Genomic DNA, 10812 nt, shown 5'->3' on the forward strand with positions numbered 1-10812 from the left:
ATTGACAGAGTTATTCCTTAAAGCTTGAAAAGTCCACCAAAGTGTTAATCCTATTCAACTGTCTAATTTCACAGAGAAGAAAACAGAGATCCAAAGAGACAGTGATTTTCATTCATACCACTTGATATTTTAATTTAATTCTTTTTTACTGTATTTTGGGGAAGGGGACTGCATCTTTTTCTACAATTTGTAGTTTTAGAGAGTTGTGAGGTACACCAAGAACTGAATGACTTGCCCAGGGTCACCCAGTCTGAACATGTCAAGGGTAGTATTAAACTTATATCTTTACTCTGAGGTTAGTTATCTGGCTGCTGTCTCCACTGTCTCCTCTGACATGCTGCCCATTCCTCTGTTTGAATGAATGAAATGAGATACCTCTAATGAAACACTGTTTTTATAATGATTTTTCCCTATATATCTTGATGTAAAAATCAGGCATTCCTAATGGATATCAAACATGTGTGGGACAGTCTGCTATGTTTGTCTGCTTGGGCATGACATAGACAGAAACTACAGAACAAACTAGTAAATAAGATGAAGAGTGAAGAGGAGGGGTGTACCGGGCATAGACCAATGAGCAGAGCAATGAAAAAGGATTTTTTTTCTTTTAAACAAGGACTGCTTTTATCTTTTCTGCTCAATGGCTATAGTCCCAACTCTCTCAGGTCATGGCATTGTCAAAATAGATCTGACTAAAGTTAAATCCTATTAGTAACAAAAACAAAAAACAAACTGAATCATGTTTGCTCAATATCTGGATTTAGGTGTTACCTATGCCTTTGAAGTGTTGATAATCATTGATCCCTTTCTTGAAAATGTCTAGCCTCAATTATCTTATGCCACCTTAAAACATGTTGAAACTTATGTAAGACCACATATAGATTATATATGTATATATTTGTGTATATGTATATACATATTTATGGAAAAAAGAAAAGGCTTAAAATTAAAGCTGGCAAATATGTTCAGCTATTTTATACACACATAAAAATATTAAAATAATTTAAAAGTTTTTCAGTCTTTTCAAAGTGGAGTTGATATTTGGTTTTTTAAGTATCTCAATGAATACATTAAAACTTATAGATTTTTTCTATGGACAAAACCTGATTTTATCTAGGAGACAATATAATCATAAGGAGCTTTATCGAACACACAGACACAGAGTTGATTTTATATCGAGATAAATTTTCTAAGGTATGGTATTTAGGTAAGTATATAAAGGAATTTTAATAAACTTGCAGAATGAAACTACTTTATGCACTATAGCCAAGTAATGAAGACCTTTAATAAGCAATTAAGAACAACAGAAATAACAGATGCCAAGTAATCCTTTAAGAAATAACAGAATAAAATTGTGTCCAGGAAGACAGCTAGAACAGAGAAGACATCAACATCTCAGTCATTATGTAGACATTACAGAGCTGTACAATAAAAGCGCCCATGAGATCACAACAAATATAGTAGTCTAATTATTTATCATACTTCTGCAACATGGCAGTGTGTCCCTGGAAAACCAGCTTATTGTGGTCATAGATATACAGAAAAATCAGAATGAAATTTATGTTTGCTGAATCGTGTAATACTCTCATTTCCACAAATTTCTGTTCAATATAATTTTATTTAATGATATTTTTTCCAGGCTTATACACAAGCTCCCCTCTTTTCATCAGTGTAGATAACAGAATTGACATAAATTTAATATTTTACCTCTGAAATTCTGTTTACATTGGATCTGAGGCAAGAAGGAGAGAATTCCATTCCACCAATAATTATTAATTAATTTTAAGTTCCTAGTATAGTATATTATACTATTTAAGTATAAAGGATATACTGAAATAGAAAATATTATTATTAATATTAAGCTATATATATATAATAATATCCATTTACCAAATACTTCCCAGTTTCTTAGAGGAGGCCAAGAACAAAAATCAAATGGAAAAAGGGATTTCCCAGCAATAATGGGATGTTCTAGATAATCTGCTTGTGGCTGCCTAAAGCCCTGAACTATTACAGAAAACTTCAAGCAATATCATTATCACTTGACATTTCTTGAACATATAAATACCCATAGTGGTGGTGAGGGAATTGAATGAAGAATTTCTTTTGGCCACAATACGATGTGTAGTAGAATATATAAATTTGCAAAAACCTAGTAAGTTAGAATCAGAATTGAAAAGGAACAATATGTTTTGGGGAAAAATTTACTGGACTTTGAATGTCTTCAACTTTCTTTCTGAATAAAGGTCCAGCTTTTGAAAATTAATAATTCCATTATCCTACTATTTTCTTCTGATATTATGTCTGCAATTGTGGAATATCATAATGTCTGAAAAATTAAATTTATGGTTCATTCACTCAAAAAGCAATGGAGAAGTACTTAGAAGGCTCATATTGCACGTCGTGCTAACAAAAAGTTGCCAAGGAGGAGTAGCAAAAAAGATTGTTGTCAAATTTGTGACCAGAAAAGAGCCTGCCCTTTAATATAGCAAGAGCGAGAGAGTAGAATGACACTTGGATTACATTGGTATCCAAACGACTTCAAGAGATGGAGAAGTTCCAAAAATGTTGTATAGACCATCTGTTAAAATTTCATGAAAGAATTTTAAAAAGTTACACAACATGAAAAGGTGAGGACAGTGTGTATATATATATATATTCTCTTTTTTCTCTTCCCACTCAGGATAATGTAAACACCTTAAGGGTAGTGACTGTTGAATTTTTGTCTTACCATCTTCAATACCTAGCACTGGACTTAGTCTACAGTAATTCATTCATAAATGTTTATTAATCTGAGTGAAAAAGAATTGTCACATTAATAGATATCTTTCCTTCAAAATAGATCAGAACATTTGTCCTTGAGGTATTTCCCAGCTCATTGGAGAAACACTTAGTCACATGAAACAATAAAAGAAATCGCATACTAGTCAGTCAGACAATAAACATTAATTAAATGCTTACTTTGTACCAGGCACTACACTAATTGTTGGAGATATTAAAAACAAAACAACCAAAAGATAGAAAATTACCATTTCTCTCAAGGAGTTAATGGTCTAATGGTGGAGACAACATGTAAACAACTACATGTAAATGAACTATACATAGAATAATATTAATGGAAAGAAGGGACTAGAATTACGGAGAATTTAAAGTATTCATTTAAATGTATTTTGGTGACCTAATACATGAAAGAAATGTTAACTAGAAAATGAGAAATGAGAGAGGGAATCCGTTTGCTATTTTATTGTAGTTGTTTATTCTACACTCATCCTAAAAGGCTTTGAGCTATGGGTTGGTCCTTGGAAGTGTTCATGACAATATGGATAGAAGAAAATTGGATTAACAGGCACATGCTTGGGGGTATGGGGACAGGGGTTTGAAGAACGTTAGAGGAGAAGGGGAACTGGGTTAGTTTCCAGTAAAATAACAGTGACCAGCCAGTCTGGTCCGTCACACCATGTCAGTGTCAAGATCAACAAGTTTAAGCCTCCAATTTTTTTTTCAGTTTTTTTTCAACCTGCAACTTTTGATTTTCAAAAGTGTTCTTGATTACCCTTTTGAGCTCTCATTGAATTGATCCTCAGTCAATTGCTTCTGGAATTGGGGATCCATTTCCCCTACTTTTTAGCTGAGTTTTTACCTGTCAAAATGTGTATTATGGAGATTCCTGCTCATTATTTCCTGACATGAGCTCTAGCTTCACATAATCAATCACTTCATTGAATGGATAAGTCAGATAGGCATTGCCCATTTTGGTTAGAGCTTTCCAATCCTACTCTAGCTGCTGAGAATGTGTCCTTAGATTTAGGCATAAATTTAAATAATTAAATTCCTTTAATCTATTCAATTACTCTTTTATTTTTTAACTTGCTCAAGACTATGATTTCAATGGTACCAGGAATGAACAGTGTTCAAACTCTATCTTATGTGTGACTATACATAATTGTCTATCAAAGGCAGGACTTCAACCCAGGTGACCCTGACTATACCTCCTTTTTTGTTTTGCTCTGTGTGTGTGTGTGTGTGTGTATTTTGAATGAAGATTCAAATGGCTCAATAATTCCTATTGATAAAGTAAATTTCTTCACATTGAATTCATGTCTATGAGGTTGCTTATTTTAATTAGCCCTAACCACATGCTGTGGATTTGAGGGTTGGGATTCTGAGTGGGAACCCTAAATATTTTAGTGGTTCCATGTTATTTAGTGAGTCATTTTCTTTGTACCATTTTTCTATAGTCCTGTCTTGTAGATTTGCTTACTCTATATTTTACCCATATTTCCTTTTTCCCCAGTTTTTAGTTTGAATGAATGTGTAGAAAACAACTACCCTGTCATCTTTCTGATTATATGACCTCTACCTTTACGTTTTCCTAGCAAAGATGTAATTTAAATAAGCAAATTTTTCACTGCTTAGTTGTCTGAAGCAGTAATGAAGAAGTAATGAAGCTTTCAGAAGTTCTTCAAAGGAATATTTTCTGCTGTTAAAGAATTTAACTGAATGATACATGAAACACAAAGCATCTCTCACATGACAATAAGAATAGAACAATTACATCTTGGGATACATGAAAGTTTATTTCCCATTGACTGAATGCCCATTAGGGTTTGGATAAATTCATCAGAAGTTCATATGGGGAAGGAAATTGTAGGAATAAAGAGTTTGGCATGGAGCCAATAAATAGAGATGAAAATCAAAATAAAAATGTAATGACGGGGCCACTGGAACAATTTATTTAAAGAGACACAGTTAAAGAACAAAAATAACAGCTATGCTGAAGATCTTTGGGGAAAGGATTGTTTTTCCCTTCTACAGAGGAGTGTTTCCAGGATTGCTATCATTATAGGTGAAACACAGTGTGGAAATGTACCCCAGTGGTGCAGATAAGGAACTGAGACAACTTATTAGCAAGCTTTGATAACTGCTATCTATGACTTTCTATGTCCACACAACAGAGGCAGAAATTTATCATATCTTCTTGACCTCAAAGCCAGTACTCTAGCTAATACATTGTCTCTCTTAATGAAGAAAAAAATTAAATTTAGTAAATAATAACTATCTAATTAATATTTTAAGCTGAGGATTAAAGGAAGATATGTCATGTGAAGAATTTGAAATAACATAGATGTGATTATTGGCAATAATCAAATTGCCCAGGGCCTATAAGACTATCTCTATTACTAATTAGTGTAACAATATTGATATGTTTTCAAGAAAAGATAAAAGGTGGATTTAAATGCTATTAAAATCTTTTCATTTAAAATGATTCTGAGAGGGAAGCTAGGAAGAAGAAAAATCAAGGATATTATACAGGTACTTATATAACAAGAGAGAAAACATATTTTGAAAAACTGACAAAATCCAAAACATAATAATAGAATACATATTTAAAAATTATAGGTCTATAAAAGAGAAGAATGGCATTATTTGGAGCAGGGCATAACATTTTTCTTGACTGGGATTTAGAGTTAGTGATCAATATTATCAAAATTGATTATAAATGTCTATTTATTAACTTTGTAAATGTTTATTTATTAATTCTGCTCTGGTTTCATCTTTATTTTTTCCCATATACATAAGTACTGTGAAATACTAATATCAACCCATGAGTATATGATTTTAATTGAACTAAAAGGTCCTCTTAACACATTTCATCAGCTTCTGCAAACCAAACACAATTAAATTAACTGACCATCAGTAAACAGTTTTCTTTGGGTGACTACGAAATAAGGAAATCAGAAACTTAAAAAGATCATATCCTCAGTTTCATTAAAAATTTTTTTTGTTAAGAAATTCCATTGCTTTAAATCATACCATTTTAAAATTTATATTCTTTCTTATCATTGCTTTCTTGTGATTCAAGGATATGATGAGGATTTTTCAGTCATGTAATGCTGATGAATATTGTATTTTTTTAGCACAGACTTGGTATCAATGGATAATAAATATGATGCATTGCCATTTATTTTGACAACAAAGAAATCCATATCCCACTGTACCTTAAAAGCTAGATGTTCAGAATCTGTTTTTCTTTTTATAACATGATGGGTATTCACTACTAATAAAAAAATACAATGTCAAGGAACAACAATATGCATAGCATTTCGAATATTGTAGTTACAATTGCATCACTGTGATCTGTTTTGGGGCAAGCAGCAGTGGAAAGTTATGAAAGAACCATATACTATCTTTCTCAACTTTTTATCCACAGTTGTAGAGTTGAAAGCAGTCATAGACAAATAAAAGAAAAAGTGATTAAATTAAATTTCATTTATGGACCTTGAAATTTGAAATCTTCTTGATCTTCATGTATCAAAAATATTCTTTTAATTGTTTTTCTAATTTTTTTTCAAAAACTTCTAAATACATAAGACATGCAAAAATAGGTATTGAATTTGATTTGGCCTGGAGGCCATAGTTTATCAATCCTTGTTTTCTTTATGTAGTTTCCACCAAATTCTTTTATTTCTAGTTCTTTCCTGTTAATGATTGTTTACCCAGTTTTCCCTTTATTTAGCATGTTTGTACATAACTGTGTGAATATTGCCTCTTCCATTAGGCCGTGACATTGGAGGGCAATGATTGCCTTTCCTTGTGGCTTCAGTGCTTAACATTGTACCTGGGACATAGTAGCCATGTAATAAATGTTTATTGACTGAATGACATGTTAGTAAATGTGGTCCTATTCCAATCTTTCCCATTTGACCATGTTAGTAAGTGAATAAAAAATAAAGAAATGAAAATAAAAATATATTAGTACAAGTTTATTTGCTTCTATAGCAAGATATTATTAAAAAGATAGAGGTATGAGATAGAAATACCCTTCCAAATATTGCTACAATCTGAAAGAGGCACTAGGGGAAAGGTGAAGCCTGAAGGAAATACCTAAGTTCTTTGTCATTTATCTATCTTCTGGTCTGTCAAAGCTCCTCCTTTAAGAGTTCAGTAGTTTGCATTTCCTTCCTCCCTTCCTCCCTCCCTCCCTTCCTTCGTTTTTGACTTGCCTAACCTGCTTTTTTCCTCTTTTTGTTTTCTTTTGTTTTATTTTCTTCTATTTAACCCAAAGGGAAACAGTTCCCAATTATTCATTTTTGACAAGAAAACCAATAATTTTAGGAATTATGTCACCATTCTTAATAGCTAATAAGAAAGACCCTAACCAGATTAAATTCTGTATCTTGATTTTAGACACCTTCAACAACCTTAGTTAAACAGATAATTACACTGAATTTTTTCATTTCAATTTTTTATTCTTTATTAATCATTATATATGGTACAATATCCCATCACAAACATATATCAAAATGTATTTACTCATTCCCCAATTGATGGGCATCCCCTCATTTTCCATTTCTTTACTACCACAAAGAGAACTGCTCTAAATATTTCAGATCTTTCCCTGATCTCCTTGGGAAGCAGACCTAGCAATGGTATTACTTGGTCTAAGGGTATACACACTCTTATAAAACTCTTTGGGTGTGATTCCAAATTGTTCCTCAAAATTGTTGGATCATTTTATTTCATTATTTAAAAAATTAATTATGGCTATAGATAAGGGAGTAGATTTAAAATTTCATTGCTCTAGAGAATTTCCATGAGAAAAAAAGCACCTTTTAATGCAACTTATAGGCTAAGATTTGTCACAAGGATTGAAAGGTTAAGTGACTTCTCTAAAATCACACAGCTACTTTATATTAGAAATGAGAACTAGAGCCCTAGTCTTCTTGGCTTCTAGACCAGGACTCTAATTGCTATTCTGTGCTGCTTCACCCTGCTTTAAAAAGTAGTTGGTTTTTATAATTTATTTTTCACCATTTGAGGAAGTAGTCAAGGTATATGTATGCACATACATGTAAGCACATACAATAGCTTTCAACAGTTTGTAAAGTCACTTAGTAGATAAATATTTATTAAGTACTTGCTCAGTGCAATGTTCTCTGTTGAGCCCTGTGCAGTGTTTTACCTGTATTATTTCATTTGATTTTCACATTAGTCCTGTGAAACATAGTCTCTGATTGTCACAGTTTTACAGATGAAAAACTGAAGCAGGAAAAAGTGAAATAATATCTTGTGAAGACTGGATTTAGCTATCTCCTGATTGTAACAATGAAGGTACTTAGCTCTTCCTTTATAGTGAAGCTAGAATTAGAAACTACGATCTATTTTTAGATTTTAACTACAAAAAGGTGTTAAGTAACTACAAAAGGTGAACTTACCAAAAGAGGTGTTAAGTAACCCAAAAAGATAAAATCTAACCAGAGAAGGTGAGGATTAAAGAATGGACATTCCTATAAAAGCGTCTGCTATGATTGGTAGATAAAGAGAAGAAGATCTTCAAAAAGAGGATCAAAAGGCAGAAGGAAATCATTTGGATTCAGAGCATTCATTCAGATTCAGATATTTGGTTAGTCATTTGGAGATTTGGGCACTGACTCCAAGGAGTGAATGGAAGATAGACCCTTGAGGAGCCACTGGAAGGCAGACAGCCAGACTTCTTTAGATTGTCACCATTGGTGAGTGAAAAGCTGACTTAATGACCCCACCTTTTCATAAATTCCATTTACTTTAGTAATTCATTTTGGAATTTAGAAATTAAATCCTGGGCAACCACCTAATTAATTAATATATTTCAGTCTCAACCACAATTAATATTAACAATCTTCAAACATTTAATAAGTGATCAAAGTAGAATTAGGACTAAGCTCTTCCTGACTCCAAGGCTAGTACTGTATTCATTGAACAACTTAGTGGCACACTAATTTATTTCAACATAATAAATATTTTTCTTGGGGTATGTACTGTATTGTTAAATTCAAAAGCACATTATAGGAAAAAATTATTTGCTAATCAAATACTTCTCACTTTTGTACCCAAGGAATTAAGTGCCAAGAGAAAAGGTGAATAAACAAGGTTCCTGTATTACATTATCTTTTTCTCCCTATATGAGGGGTTCAAGCAATCCAGAACTTATGAAATGGGACTTTAGGCAAAACCATCTATCCTTCATATTTTGAATTCTGGGTATTTCTATCTCTCCCTCAAAAAATTCACAATCCAGAGGACTACTGCAATAAAATAATCTAGCTATAAGGTGATGAAGGATTGTACTAGGGGTGGTGTTGGTGTCAGAGGAGAAATAAGGGCTTATTGGAAAGATGCTGAAAAGTTGAGATCATCAGGCCTTGGTACCGGCTTGGATATGGGGGGATTGGGGTGTGAGAGACTTTTGTTTGTTTTAATTGATAGTTTTAATGTACCTTAAGCAGGGAGCTATATTTTTAACCCTACAACTTCAACCAGAAGTAACAATCTGACCAAAAAATTCCCCCCAAATACAAGATGACTCACAGGTTGCAAGCATGAGGGACAAACTGGATGGTGTTGTTCTCTAAAGTAATGGGGAATATATGAACTGTGGAAGATTTAGGGGTAAAGATAAGTTCTGTTTTTGACATATTGACTAGAAGATGTCTACTGGATATATAGAGGCACACTTGGAGGTCAGCAGAGAGGCTGAGGGATGAAAAGCATATTTGAAAATCGTCAACACAGAAATGGTAACTAAATAAGTGGCAGCTGATATGATTACCAAGTGAAGTACTATAGAAGGAGAAGAGAAAATGACTTTAGAAAGAATCCTAAAGGACACTTATGGTTAGTTGGTGTTATTCAGAGGAGGATCCAGCAAAGGAGACAGAGAAAGAATAGTCAGTCAGATAGGTGAGAGGAAAACCAAGAGAGAATATTATCTCAAAAACTTAAAGAGACTAAAGTCTGGAGATGGAAAGTGATCAATATCAAATACTGCAGAGAGGTCAAGAAGAAGGAGGATTAAGAAAAAGCCTTTGGTTTTGGCAAAAACATATCATTAGCAGTTATGGAAAGAATAGTTTCAGTGGAATGATAATATTGAAAGCCTAGCACATATTGCATATGGCCTTTTGAGGTTTTTAGCTACAGAAGGCTTAAGAAACCAAGGATGAGAGTGGATATGGAAGAATCAAGTGAGTGTTTTTTTCCCCAAAGATGGAGTTAAGAGAGAATATTCGAAATTAAATGAAAGATTGGCGATGACAGAGGGACAATCTGGTGGAGGAAATAGAATGGAATGGGATCATTTAAACAGGAACAGGGGCCTTCATAAAAAGTAAGACCACTTGATCATGTGAGATAGGAGTGAAAGAGAAAGTGGCAAAAAACCTTTGAGAAATGTATGAGGAAGAGGAGAGAAGAGCCACTTCATAGAGAATGGCTGTATAAAAAGATGAAGCAAGTTTCTCACCTTAGAGAGGGAGTAGAGGAGCTTGGGTGACTTGATGAGGGATGAAAAGGCTTGGGAGAACCACTGTGGAGAGGATAATGAGTCACTGAGAGAGAAATAGAATAGAACCTAGTAAGAGTGAAGAAAATTTAATGCATGTAGGCAGAATAGTCTATGTATAGCATCATATGTGTAGGAGTGAAAGCAAAAAAGAAAGCTGGGAATGAACTTGACTAGATGGAATCACCAATATGATAAGGGGGATAATGTAGAATAGAAATGATTCATTAAAGAATGAACATGAAAAGAAGAAGAGAGAGTGGCTAGTGCAGGGCTGATATTCTGGGAGAGAATTTAAAGATCTAAAGAGTGGGGGTCATGATAGGAAGGAAGAACAAGGTTATGTAAAGTAAGACAAAGGAAAGTGAAAAGCCAGTAGAAGATGGTCAGAGTAGTGGATTCAGAATTCTTGAATATGGAGGTGGTAAATTTGTGGCAATGGCAAGATCAAGGGTATGACTATCTTTGTGTATATCTGAAGTGAAATGGAG

This window comes from Monodelphis domestica, chromosome 3 (assembly GCF_027887165.1).
Source record: "Monodelphis domestica isolate mMonDom1 chromosome 3, mMonDom1.pri, whole genome shotgun sequence".
NCBI classification, from domain to species: Eukaryota; Metazoa; Chordata; class Mammalia; order Didelphimorphia; family Didelphidae; genus Monodelphis; species Monodelphis domestica.